Source organism: Tribolium castaneum, chromosome 5, assembly GCF_031307605.1.
Source record: "Tribolium castaneum strain GA2 chromosome 5, icTriCast1.1, whole genome shotgun sequence".
NCBI classification, from domain to species: Eukaryota; Metazoa; Arthropoda; class Insecta; order Coleoptera; family Tenebrionidae; genus Tribolium; species Tribolium castaneum.
Genome location: NC_087398.1, coordinates 10,335,690 through 10,347,649, shown reverse-complemented (window position 1 = coordinate 10,347,649; position 11,960 = coordinate 10,335,690). Strand labels below are relative to the sequence as shown.

Genomic DNA, 11,960 nt, shown 5'->3' with positions numbered 1-11,960 from the left:
TTTATTTCCAAAAGTATATCATTTTTCGATTTTTGATCTAGGTAAGGCCTAAGAGAATTAGTTTTTATTCTGTAACATGATATTTTTTTTGAAAATCTAACCTGTCCTCCCTATGAAAGTGACAAGTTCGGCACAAGACAGCGCTTTATTGTTTCATTAAGACCGAAGGCGCGTTGCAATTCCACTTAACAATTATTCGATTGTTTGCTTAATTGTGGAGCTCTGTGGGGTCCGCGAAAACAGCACCGTCACGGGTAGGCATTTGCGTGACGTTTTTTCCAAAATTGCAAAATTTTGAATCACGTTTGAAAAATGCTTCCACCCTGATAATCCGCATCCCAATTAGACAACAATGGTAAATTTTAATCAATTTTGTTATTGTTTCGCGTGTATTGTATGAAAAATTGTATGCAACGCATGCGCTGCCTCCACATTTAAACCAGAGAACAGAGAGAAGCGACGCGCAACGTTTGTCCCATAAGCAAAGCATTGAAAACGAGTGAACACGAGTAAATGACGGTTGAGGGCACGATGTCCTTGAAATTATTTGAAACGGTTTAAAAAATGTGGTGGCAGTCCTGAAGTTACTAAGAGATAGACATTAAAGTTACTAAAGTGCAGTTTTGTAATGACAGGTAAACATAACCTAATATTAGAATTTAAACCGGCACCAAGCTAACCTTACAATAGATAAATATTTAATAATTGTTAGTTGCTTAGTTTAGTTAAATGTGGAAGTGTAAAAAGTGAAAGGGGTGTGGTATCAATAAGACTAAATGAAAAGAACATTTATAATAGATGATTTATTAACATACATACAACAAGGGAAGCTACATACGAAGCAATTTGTTTTGATAAATAAATGACCCATGCCACCCTATGCTATGGACCTATGGTTACGTAAGTATACATCATTCTTTGTTAAGATTATAATACAACCTTGAATACAACCAGAGAACGACGATAATACAATTAACAAAGGTTACAAATGTGAAAAAATAATGAGGCGGCGTTCTTTTTTAGATTTAGTTTTTTGCAGAGTATTGTGTGACTTCACACAAAGGAAAAGTCGCATCCTTACAAACAGACCCCGTACGTAGTCTAAAGGAAAGTTTTTGCAGGGATGTGAGAATGGAATTTTGCTTAATTCGGTAAGTATTTGAAAACCAACCCGGGCCCCAGTGGAATAACGTTCAAAAAGGCCGTTGGAGAACTGGTGTTCCAACTGGGCAATGTAATACACAAAATTAGTTGCAGGCATTGTTAGATTACCAAAATCTGAGCTTTCATCTAAATTTTTGTAGTGACAGAATAAGGTATCTTCGGAAATAGTTTGGCAGGCCTGTGCATATTGTTCACAACTAGTGCATGAATGGCGCTGCAAGCATTTTTGCATTAAGTATCCGGAAATGTATCTTAAAATATTTTGCTCCGGCAACTCCAAGGAACGGTAATCTGTGGAATCTACTTGTAAGCGTTGGTCTAGGGTAGCGCTGGTATCAATTACATTTATAATTTTTTTAGATTTAAGGGGGCCAGAATCTAGAGCAGTCAAAACAGTTGCTAAATCTGGCATGCAATTGCCGGTTGTGGGTGGTAATAAGAATTTTGTGCAGAACAATTTTCTGAATGCCCAAACGAACTGTATTGGTGTGGGGTTTATACAATTGCCACTTTGTTTTCGCACCGTTCCGAAAAAATTTTCTAGAAAATCTTGATTTAAGCGCCTTGTGGGTAAGGGTTGGCTTAGAGATCCGTGAAGCTGCATCACTCCTTTAATTGTTACCTGCCAACATGCCATCGATTTAATACGACGAGTTACGTCCGCGTTTCTGTCATCAACGACAGCAGTTGTTTTAAAAAAGTGCAGCATTTTTTCAAGGTGGTTTTTTTGCAATTCTGATCCTACAAAAGCAGATTTAAAGGACTCTACATTTGTTACCAAGGTTGTTGAGTTCAAAATGTCAAACAGGTTATTAACGTTACTTATAAATGTAATTGTAGCCAACGCTGCAGTTGATAGCAGTCCTAGAGACATCTCGGTTTCCATACCAGATGCCACGGTGTGGCTAAACAACTGGGTGGCAAATTTAACCTTCATCTTGTCAAACTGGCCAGGACTTATGTGAACCGACTGCAGTTTAGGAGCAAATTTGAAAGTACGTTTTTGATCATGTTCAAAAAATGCACGTACAAATACGTGGTCGATTATTTGCCCGTTACCCAACCGGAAGCGATATTTTAAAAAATTGTTTCGTAGGGCTTTGATGAGATGGCACACATCAAAAATGTAAAAAATGCGATCTGTACATATACCCTTACAATAAAAATAGGGTGTTTCGGGCGTCACGTTTAAGCTCGCAGCGACCTGCTGAAAATTGGTGCCCAAGTCTGAAATGACCGCTTTCACTTGGAGGCCGATAGCGTACAACTTGTTGATAACAGCAAACAGTAATGTTTGCAATTCCCTAGCATTACACTGTGTATTAACAAATACATAAGCTAGTGCCTGCTTCCAATTATCAAAAATACCGCGCGCCATTATTGTTAGAACATTATTGGCAGGCTTGTATTCTTTGCCATCTACTTGGTGAAAGCCCACGATTTGATCTTTGCTTACATCATAATACAAATTTGCTTTTAAGCTCATCTCGTCCATACAAATAACACACTGCCGGGCTTCTGCATTTAAATTCAAGACCTTCAGCCGCAACATTTCAAACACGGTCTCATCTATTCCCGGTTCTATCCGTATTTTAGAAGTAAATCGTTGCAACGTTCTGATGCTTGGTAGCATAAAAGTGGTAAGTAAAAATTTATAGGCCATTGGCGACATAAATAAAATTGTAAGAGCGAATTGTTTAAATTCATCGCTGTATCTTTTTTGCGAAGTAGCCTTACGGTTTAAATCGACTTGACATTTAATAAAAGTTGAAATATTTTTTGGAAGTAATTTATCACATAGTTGTTTAAAGGTTTCCACCTCGTTCTGCCTCTCCAGCATCTCTACCTCCGCACCTACGGGCTCTGTTGTCTGCGACGCCTGCCGCAGTTTTCGTCTGAGGGCTTGCTTCCGTGGAGAATTACTCGATAACGCTGTCCCAGTTTGTGTTGCGACACTTTTTCCGGTCGGTGATGCAAATTGCTGCTCATGCACAGATGTGGAAGGCCCGGCCTCTTCTTGTGGCGGCGGGGTGGCAGCTACTTCTTCCCTGCTGGTTCCCGGAAGCACACAGGAACTTTGCTCTGTAAATATGTATAGATATATTAATTATTTCTATTTATTTTTTTTAGTGATGTGACAGATATCATAATACACCAGTATTTGGATCATTTGTACCTGACTCTTTCTGGTGAGGGATTGCGTCTCCACGAAGGGCCTTTTTTTGAGGATGTGTGAACATGTTGTCTGCAAAATGATCTGCACATAGGCGGAAATTGCCGTGGTCCTTCATTTCACGGGTTAACAAGTCTACTCGCCCACTTGCAGTGGCCCATATTTTGAACCTGCATAAAAATTATGCGTATAAATCGTAATATGTGGGGCATTCCACGCCAAATCGGACGGTTTGAGAAATTTTTTGTTTTGATTTCCTCAATTTTGTGATATGTTTTAGTACCCCTTAAGGTAGCATTTTTGGTAAATTTTGAGATTTTTTTGATTACCCGTTCAAAAGATATCGACTTTCTAAAAAAATTGCTGTTTTTTTAGATTTTTGGGCATAATTTCTGCAAAAATGGTTCAAATTTAACCATTTTTTTTTAACATTTGGGTTTTTAAATGGCCTTTATAGAAAAACATTTAAAAAAAACTTTTTCAAGATTGTTTCATAATGATTTTTTTATGTTAGATTTTAATTCGAGTTTTAAAATTTTTTTATATCCTTCGCTTTTTTCAAAATTTTTTATTTTAAACTTCTATTTATATCTCAATTTTTAATCCCGGTTCGGTAATGGGATCTCAAAATTAGATTTTTTTTAATTATTAAAAATAAAAAAAATATTTTTTCGTAAATTATTTTACGTATTTTTGATTTTTGAAATTGTACACGCATTTTTTAAGTATTATAAATAAATTTTAATACTGTTTCATTATTATTATTAAGTGTTTAAAGTCAATAAATACCAATTAACTTTATTGGTAAATACAATTACCACTGTCATTTTCATTTAAGGGGTACTAACACATCACAAAATTGAGGAAATAAAAAAAAAATATTCTCAAACCGTCCGATTTGGCGTGGAATGCCCCATGTACATTCAAAACGATTTTATATTAATGAGACCGCACTGTAATTAATTGTGTAAATCTTGTCGGTACATTTTTTATGTATCTATTTTTAGAGTAACTTACCTTTTTGCTTCTTTTGGGAAACGAAAGAAGCTTTTATTTCCATCCGCAGTAGAATTTGTGCACCCCGCAGCACTACACAGGCGTCTTTTAGGCATTCTAATTGTCTTTTTTCAATTGCACTATCACTAATATGTATACTACACTAAAGGCTACGTAACTAAATCTAAGAATAATATTAATGCACTATATACTATATACAAAAAAAGTCAAAAAGTTCCAAACTAAAAAAAGCCACAAAATTCGCAAATCTACAAAATCGTACTGTACTCGCACTGATCTGCTTTGCGAATGCTTATTACTTTCTGCGTAGTGCAGATTCTGCATTTTTTAAGTGTTAATGTAAACATAACTTTGCACTTCATAAGTGCCCGCACGTGTGTTCTAATATTTACGGAAACTTTCTTTTTATAATTATTACTTTTGGGCTTAGTTGTAAATTTTTTAAATGTAATAATTTACGTTTCAGCTATTACCAAATATATTTTTACATACCTTTGAAGAGTTTTTAATAGCTACTTAGTTATTTCACTAAGTAATATGTACCTACCTTTTTTTTTGTCAGAATAATGAGGCTTCTCCTATAACTTTTTTAAAATCATTGCAACAGGTTTTTATCAAAAACCAATTGCAGTTATTCCACAGCAAAAAAAATTATATGCTTTCAGCGTTACCACCATTTTTTAGAATCAGCTCAACATTGCAATTTATTAATTTTTTTCTTGGGTTAATGAACAACTTTTCATTTTTATCTTTTTATTCATTAAATTACAATAACATTCAATTAAAAAAGCAGCATTGTAGCGAGATAATGACTATTCCAATATACATGCTTATTTCAAATCGCGCGCCTCAAAAAGTTCGTTGAGGGCGCCCCCCACTTTTTAGTCGTGTTCACGAATTCTCTGTCCGCGTCGCTTCTCCTCTGTTCTCTGTTTAAACATTGTTTGCACGAATTCAGTCAGTAAGACGCGACTTGTGCTCGAAAGGGGATGTGTTGAAAGCTCGGCCAAAGCTCATACCATGCTTCCAGTGACAGCTCACGTGGTGTGTGAATGTGAGTGTGGTTTTGATTTGTGTATCCCTGGTGGATAATTGTACACGGATTACGCTTTTTTGTGGAGATTTTCTATGGCTTAGGTGAGTCCACCTCTGGGTGTTTGATTGATAAATGAAGAAAGTGCTTGATTAAAAAAATGTTTAGCAAGTGCTTGTTGCTTTTATGTCGACGCACAATGGGAAGAGCAATTGTTAAGATTTTCTTTGTTGCTTTGTTGGAAATGATTGACACTTTTATGTATAAATCATAATTTAATGAAGAATGGAATTTTATTAGCGCTGTTTCGATTGTTGCCTGATGAGTCCACTCGGACCCTCGCTGCTTCTATTATCTCTAGAAAAAATACACAATGCAACTAAAAATTATTGTTATTTCATTCTTTTTGTGCGAGTGATGACAGGATGACCTAATGACTAACAAGGAAATTAGTTTTGCACAATTATAACTGCGTTTTACCGAAGAACATATTTCTATTTTTATTTTCTCTCGAAGCAATTAACTAAAATTAGTTTGCTGTAAGTGGATATTTTTTCACTTTTGCTATTGGATTTATAAATTTAATTTGAACTTAAAATGTGTGGTTGGGCGGTTAATTAAGTTAGAGTTTCTTGAAATGTGTGAGGGCATCGACGCAGATAACGTAATATATTGATAAAGCGTTTGGGGTGTAGTCAGTGTCCGCGACCTCACTACAATGGCTTATGAAAATGGTCGAGCGGCTTCTTTGTTAACGGCTATTGTCATATGAGCCATTACAGAAGTCGTCGTCGGCGTCGAATCGCATCGGACGCCCGACGATCTCTTGTCCATCGACTAGAGAATAGGACGAGAATGAGGCGAGCATTGTCGAAATGTTGTCATGGATAAAAATGGTGATTTCCAAGCAACGTGCGCTGAAATGTAACGGGAACATTTAATGGCAACGGGGGCAACTGCAAGGAACTTGTAGGGTTTTGTTGGACGGGTGTGGTGTGGGGATTCCCCACATGATGACACAACTTTACGCTCAGGTGGTTTACGCACCGCAACGTTAATTATTAAAAAAACTGCAGAGTTTATTTGAAAAAAAGATTAAACTTATCGCACTTGCATGGTGATTATTACAGGCCAGTTTTTGTTGGTAAATTTTTTGCGCTTATCTCTTTTGTAATACGAACCATCCTTTCAGAATTGTACAAAAAATGGCACGACTTTTCTTGTGATACCTCAACTGAAAGGTATTCTGATCAAGAATTTAGCTGTGTTTATTATTTTGATTTTCGATTTGTTTTTTTTTTAATTAGACAGATCCAGTTTTAGTACAAGTTGTCTAAAATTTGTTTTGTAAGATTAGCGGTATTAGCTCGATAAAGTTTTATTAAAAAATAACCGAAACTCAAAAAAATCGACACAACTGATCAAAATAGCTTTACTTTAAGGTCTCACAAGGGGGGGAAATTTTTTAGCCGGTTGTTTGTGTTTTACACCTAAAAATCCCTTGTCAATAAAAGTGAATCAGTCTTGGGATTTTCATTTTATTTGTTTTCTGAAATATCCAAAGTAGATAGTTTTGAAAAAATTGTCCTGTACCTAAAACCACAAAGCTTTCCGTGTTTTTTCTTTCTTACTCATAACATAATGATTAAAGAGTATATTTCAAAGTTTCATAAGACCATTGTTAAAGCACGAATTCAACTTTAAAAAACGAATGGCTTGTGACGAGTTATTTTAAGGAAGGAATGAATGAATGAATGCTTATATTAGTTTTGCAACATTTATTGTCGTATTGTGGAATTTGTAGTGCTTAACTCTTTTGTAATATAAGCCACCCCCAAAATTTTAAATGATACCATCTTACACCTCATATTGCCATAAACTACAAAAACTGCTGGGAAAATGTTAGTGATATGTATTGATCTTTAAATATACAGTGCTTTACAACATTTAAAGAGGTCTAATTATTCTAACATCAAACAAATTCTATTAATTTCTATCGAGCAATGGAATCTGAGAAAAACCAATTAGTAAATACCGGGTGTTTAAAAACCGGCGCATCAACTCAATAGTATGTGGCAGAGAAATTCTTACAGTAGACAAAGGTAAAAAAACTGTGTATTGAAGTTATTGATAAATAACGAATTTTAAATTATATTGATATGCGGCAACGTTGTCTAATAATCCTGAACGCAATAGAATTTGATCAACAATAAAAATAAATTATTTTTGAATGGTTTTCTTGGAAATAATTCTCACTGTGATTTTTAATTTTTTAAATTAAAAACTGCTTATGTCTGACAGTAAATTTAAAAACAATTGTTAGGGGACGGGACTTTAGGAGTTTTTTCAGGCTTACACCCTATTCTATACATGCTTCTCAACAACGTACCACTGAACACTCTGTATGTATTGATTTGCTCTAATATTCTTAACTTTTTTTTAATCAGTTTATTTTAATGAAACAGCAAACCCATTTCTTGCACAAGTTCTCTACGAATGCAACAGAGTTCTGAAAATTAATAAACCTGAAAATGTTTCTTTATAATATCACAAAATCTCTCCTTTATTTGTTTAGATATCTACTAAAAAATTAAAAAATCACGACGGGAAGTAAAAAAATGATAAATTATTTAAAAAAAATATGTTTATGTAGTAAGTTTTTTGTTCATGAAAATAAACATTTCTGCTGTCCTGGACTAAAGCCTATTTAGCCCATTTTTAAATACGCCACTGACTATACCTATAAACAAAAAAATCGGATATTCTTCTGTTGGTGTCAGTTGTGAGGCTTTAGTCCAACATAAATTACGCCAAAAAATTTTCTTGTTTTCATTCATGCTTTTAAAAAAAACTCTAACTTTCTAGGAATTTTTTCCACCGATTTGTCTATAGTCCGGGAGCAGGCATCTCAAAAGTCGCTTATTTAAGAAGTTAGTCCGAACTCGATTGCACATGATTGCTGAAAACTGATTTTTATGTTGAATTTACTGCTGAATTCCAATCTGTAGGTCGCTTTTTGATTTGGAATTGCCTTCATTATTAAAATGACGTTTTTCTGAAAATTTTTGAAAAACTAAATTGCGCCAATTTTGTATTCACATCGTCATATTTTCCTTCTGAAGAAAGCTTGAAAATCCATTTTTTTTGCACTAGATTCTCAGTATATGTTGATTCTAGCGTATATAAACAAGCTTTAGATTTCACAAAAAAAAGTAAGGAAATTACAATTTTCCTGTAACGTGTCATATTTGTGTAGTGTAATTTTCGAGATGCGAGGAATTTTTTTATTTTAAAAGATAGACTCTTACATAAGCGAGATAAAATGATGTCAATAGTTGAGATAAGTTTTAGGAGCAAGATTTATTTCGATATCTGAAATACTCACCAAATTATTGCAATACAAAGTTACTGCAATATGCTCACGAGGTAGAGTTCACGGCATATCTTCCTTTGTAGTGACCACAGGATTACTGGACCAAGCTCGCTAGGTCAAATGTCGCGCTGTGTCGTTCGTCTTCTCTTAGTTTTTAGTCTACTTTTTTCAATTATAATCATTTCAAAGGTCAAAAACGGTAAATAATAAAATAATTAATAATTTTCACGCCAAAGAATAGTTTATTTATTAACTAAATCCCTTGAAATTTGTTGAAATTACACATTTTAGTCACTGCTTTTTTTACCTTTTAAGACCAGCAGCTAACGAATTTAAAGATGTTGTGCCTTTTAAACGAAGCTCTGCAATTGCTTTCTTTTTCTGATTAATAAATCAAACATCACTTGATGGTAAATTTAAAATTCTTTAATAATAATCTTTGTATCATAATTCACATATTCACAAAAGTGATCGAACGAAGAATCTTTATTACTCATTATTTAAAAAGCACTTACGTGATTTCAGGCATTTTTGAGTAATTTAGTTCATTCTTGAGTTACAGTCACATATTAAAAAAAAAACAACGAAAAAAGTTAAGGAACTGATGAATAAGGAATAAAATGCGTGATTTTAACCAATTGCAAGGGATTTAGTTAGTAAAAAACTGTTTTGACGTGAAAAATTATTTATGATTTTATTATTTACCATTTTTTTGGCCCTTGAAATGTTTGTAATTGAAAAAATATAAAATAAAAACTAAGAGGAGTCTTACGACACAGCGCGGTATTTGACCTAGCGAGCTTGGTCCAGTGGTCCTGTAGTCACTACAAAGGAAGATATGCTGCGAACTCCACCTCGCGCGCATTTGGCTGTAACTTTGAATTGCAATAACTTGGTGAGTATTACAGATATCGAAATGATTCTTGCACCAAAAACTTATCTGAACTATTGGCATCATTTTGTCTCGCTTATGTAAGTGTCTATCTTTTAAAATAAAAAAGTTCTCACATCTCGAAAATTCCACTACACAAATATGACACATTACAAGAAAATTGTAATTTTCTTACTTTTCTTTTGTAAAATCTAAAGCTTGTTTATATACGTTAGAATCCACATATACTAGAGAATCTGATGCGAAAAAAAATAATTTCCAAGCTTTATTCAGAAAGAAAATATGACGATGTAAACACAAAATTTGCGCAATTTTGGTATTTTCAGAAAAACGTCTTTTCATAATGAAGACAATTCCAAATCAAAAAGCGAGCTACAGATTCGAATTCAGCAGGAAACTTTGTTCCTTAGACTTGTTTTGTATCTTCAACCGTATTCGCAGCGTTCGCAAAAATATAAGTTGGAACGCAAATTAATAACCGCATTCACAACGCCTTTAAAAAACGGGACGAATCGCAAATTTTAAATTTTTAATAATTTTTTTCTCATACTTCTTATGAAAATTGTAGTTGTCAGTTTCTCTCAGTCTATTAAGAGTGCAAAGCTTAATATTTATTCATTTTTTTCCAAGTAATTAGTAAATTGGTTCGATTTAAATTAATTTAAAACGATTTGGCGACCAGATGATATAACGTTCGAAGCGCCCTCATTTCTACTCTGTCGTATTATTTTTTTGGGTTCAGAAAATCCTGCGATTTTGTTTCTCGTTTCGTCTCCTAAGTTATAGTTCTCCGTAGTGTGTTTGATGTATTCTTTTAGTTTCTACATAAAATAAATAAATAAATAAAATAAAGTAAAAAGTAAAAAGGTGTATATTTTTTTTCAATCAGTCGACGGTGCTGGTGTAAAAATGTGTCTGGGAGTGCCCTTGCGGCAGCTTGGCCCAGAATTGGCGTTGGCACCATTAGAGGAATGACATATTGGATGGCACAATGCGCCATATTTACACTGCTCAACAATTGAAGTGGATATTGAGAGAAATTCTAAATTTTGGTAATTCATTGTATATTAAATAACAAAAAACAATCACAGTAAATAAATTTATACTCGTTCACACTCAAAATTAAAAACTGAAGAAAATTGTCCGTAAAAAACCAGCACTAGAAGTAAAACACAAAATCGAATAAAACGTAACGAAACTTAAAAGTTCTCAAATTTAAATTTTACATCATCCCTACAAAAACCTTGTACCGTGTAGGACCTCCCCTGACTGTTAGCAGGGCTCTTACTCAATTGGAGAGACTCATTATCAAATTGTTCATAAAATCTTAAGGCATCACTTCCCAAATTCCTTGCAATGCATTAGCCAGCTATTGTAAAATGTCAGGAGACTGTTGGAGCTGGTTTAAACGCCTGGAGATTTCGGCCCAAACATGTTTAATGCAGTTTATGTCAGGAGAACAGGGTGGCCACTCCATTGGTGTAATACCATTTTGTCGTATGCGCTCATTCACAAATCTGGCGCGACGAGGGCGGCCATTATCGTCAATAAATACGAATCGTTTGCCTATTACACCAAAAAATGGCACAATTATCGGCTCTATCACTCTGTCTCGATAGCGGACAGCAGTCATTGTTTTATTAATTAAGACCAATAGGTCTGTGCGGCTATTAAAACATATGCCTCTCCATACGCAAACTGACCCGCCACCAAAAAGAGTGGTTGGATTTTCATTATACCGTTGTTCTCTTAGCCAAAATGCTAAAAAGTGTGGAAGGAAAGAAGACAACGGTACAATGCAAATGTGATGGCTCCAACCACTCTTTTTGGTGGCGGATCAGTGTGCGTGTGGGGAGGCATATGTTTTAATGGCCGCACAGACCTATTGGTCTTGATTACTGAAACAATGACTGCTGAGCGTTATCGAGATAGAGTAATAGAGCCGATAATTGTACCATTTTTTGGTGCAATAAGCGAAAGATTCGTGTTTATTGATGATAATGCCCGCCCTCATCGCGCCAGAATTTTGAATAAGCGCATAGAACATCATGGCATTACACGAATGGAGTGGCCACTCTGTTCGCCTGACATGAACTGCATTGAACACGATTGGGCCGAAATGTCTAGGTGTTTAAACCAGCTTCAGCAGCCTCTTGAAACGTTACAAGAACTTGCTAATGGATTGTAAGAAATTTGGGATCGATACCTTAAGATTTTATTAATAATTTAATAATGAGTCTCTTCAATTGAGCAAGAGCCCTGCTAAGAGCCAGGGGAGGACCTACACGGTACTAGGTTTTTGTAGGGA

General features: G+C 34.8%; 1 long non-coding RNA gene across 10 annotated transcripts in view; it reads left to right on the top strand.

Moving 5' to 3' along the window:
- The first annotated feature begins 758 nt into the window (after positions 1-758).
- The window catches only part of LOC135266349 (uncharacterized), a 267,145-nt gene continuing 255,943 nt past the window's right edge, over positions 759-11,960 (top strand). Inside the window, exons 1-8 of one of the 10 annotated variants that reach the window (XR_010334338.1) lie at positions 759-900; positions 955-981; positions 1,040-1,470; positions 1,525-1,946; positions 2,005-2,159; positions 2,261-2,804; positions 2,976-3,248; positions 3,295-5,491. This is a non-coding gene — a long non-coding RNA (uncharacterized LOC135266349). Of the gene's footprint in view, positions 1,471-1,524; positions 1,947-2,004; positions 2,160-2,260; positions 2,805-2,975; positions 3,249-3,294; positions 5,492-11,960 lie in introns of all 10 variants that reach the window. The other 9 variants (XR_010334341.1, XR_010334340.1, XR_010334339.1 and 6 more) reach the window with 9 other exon arrangements.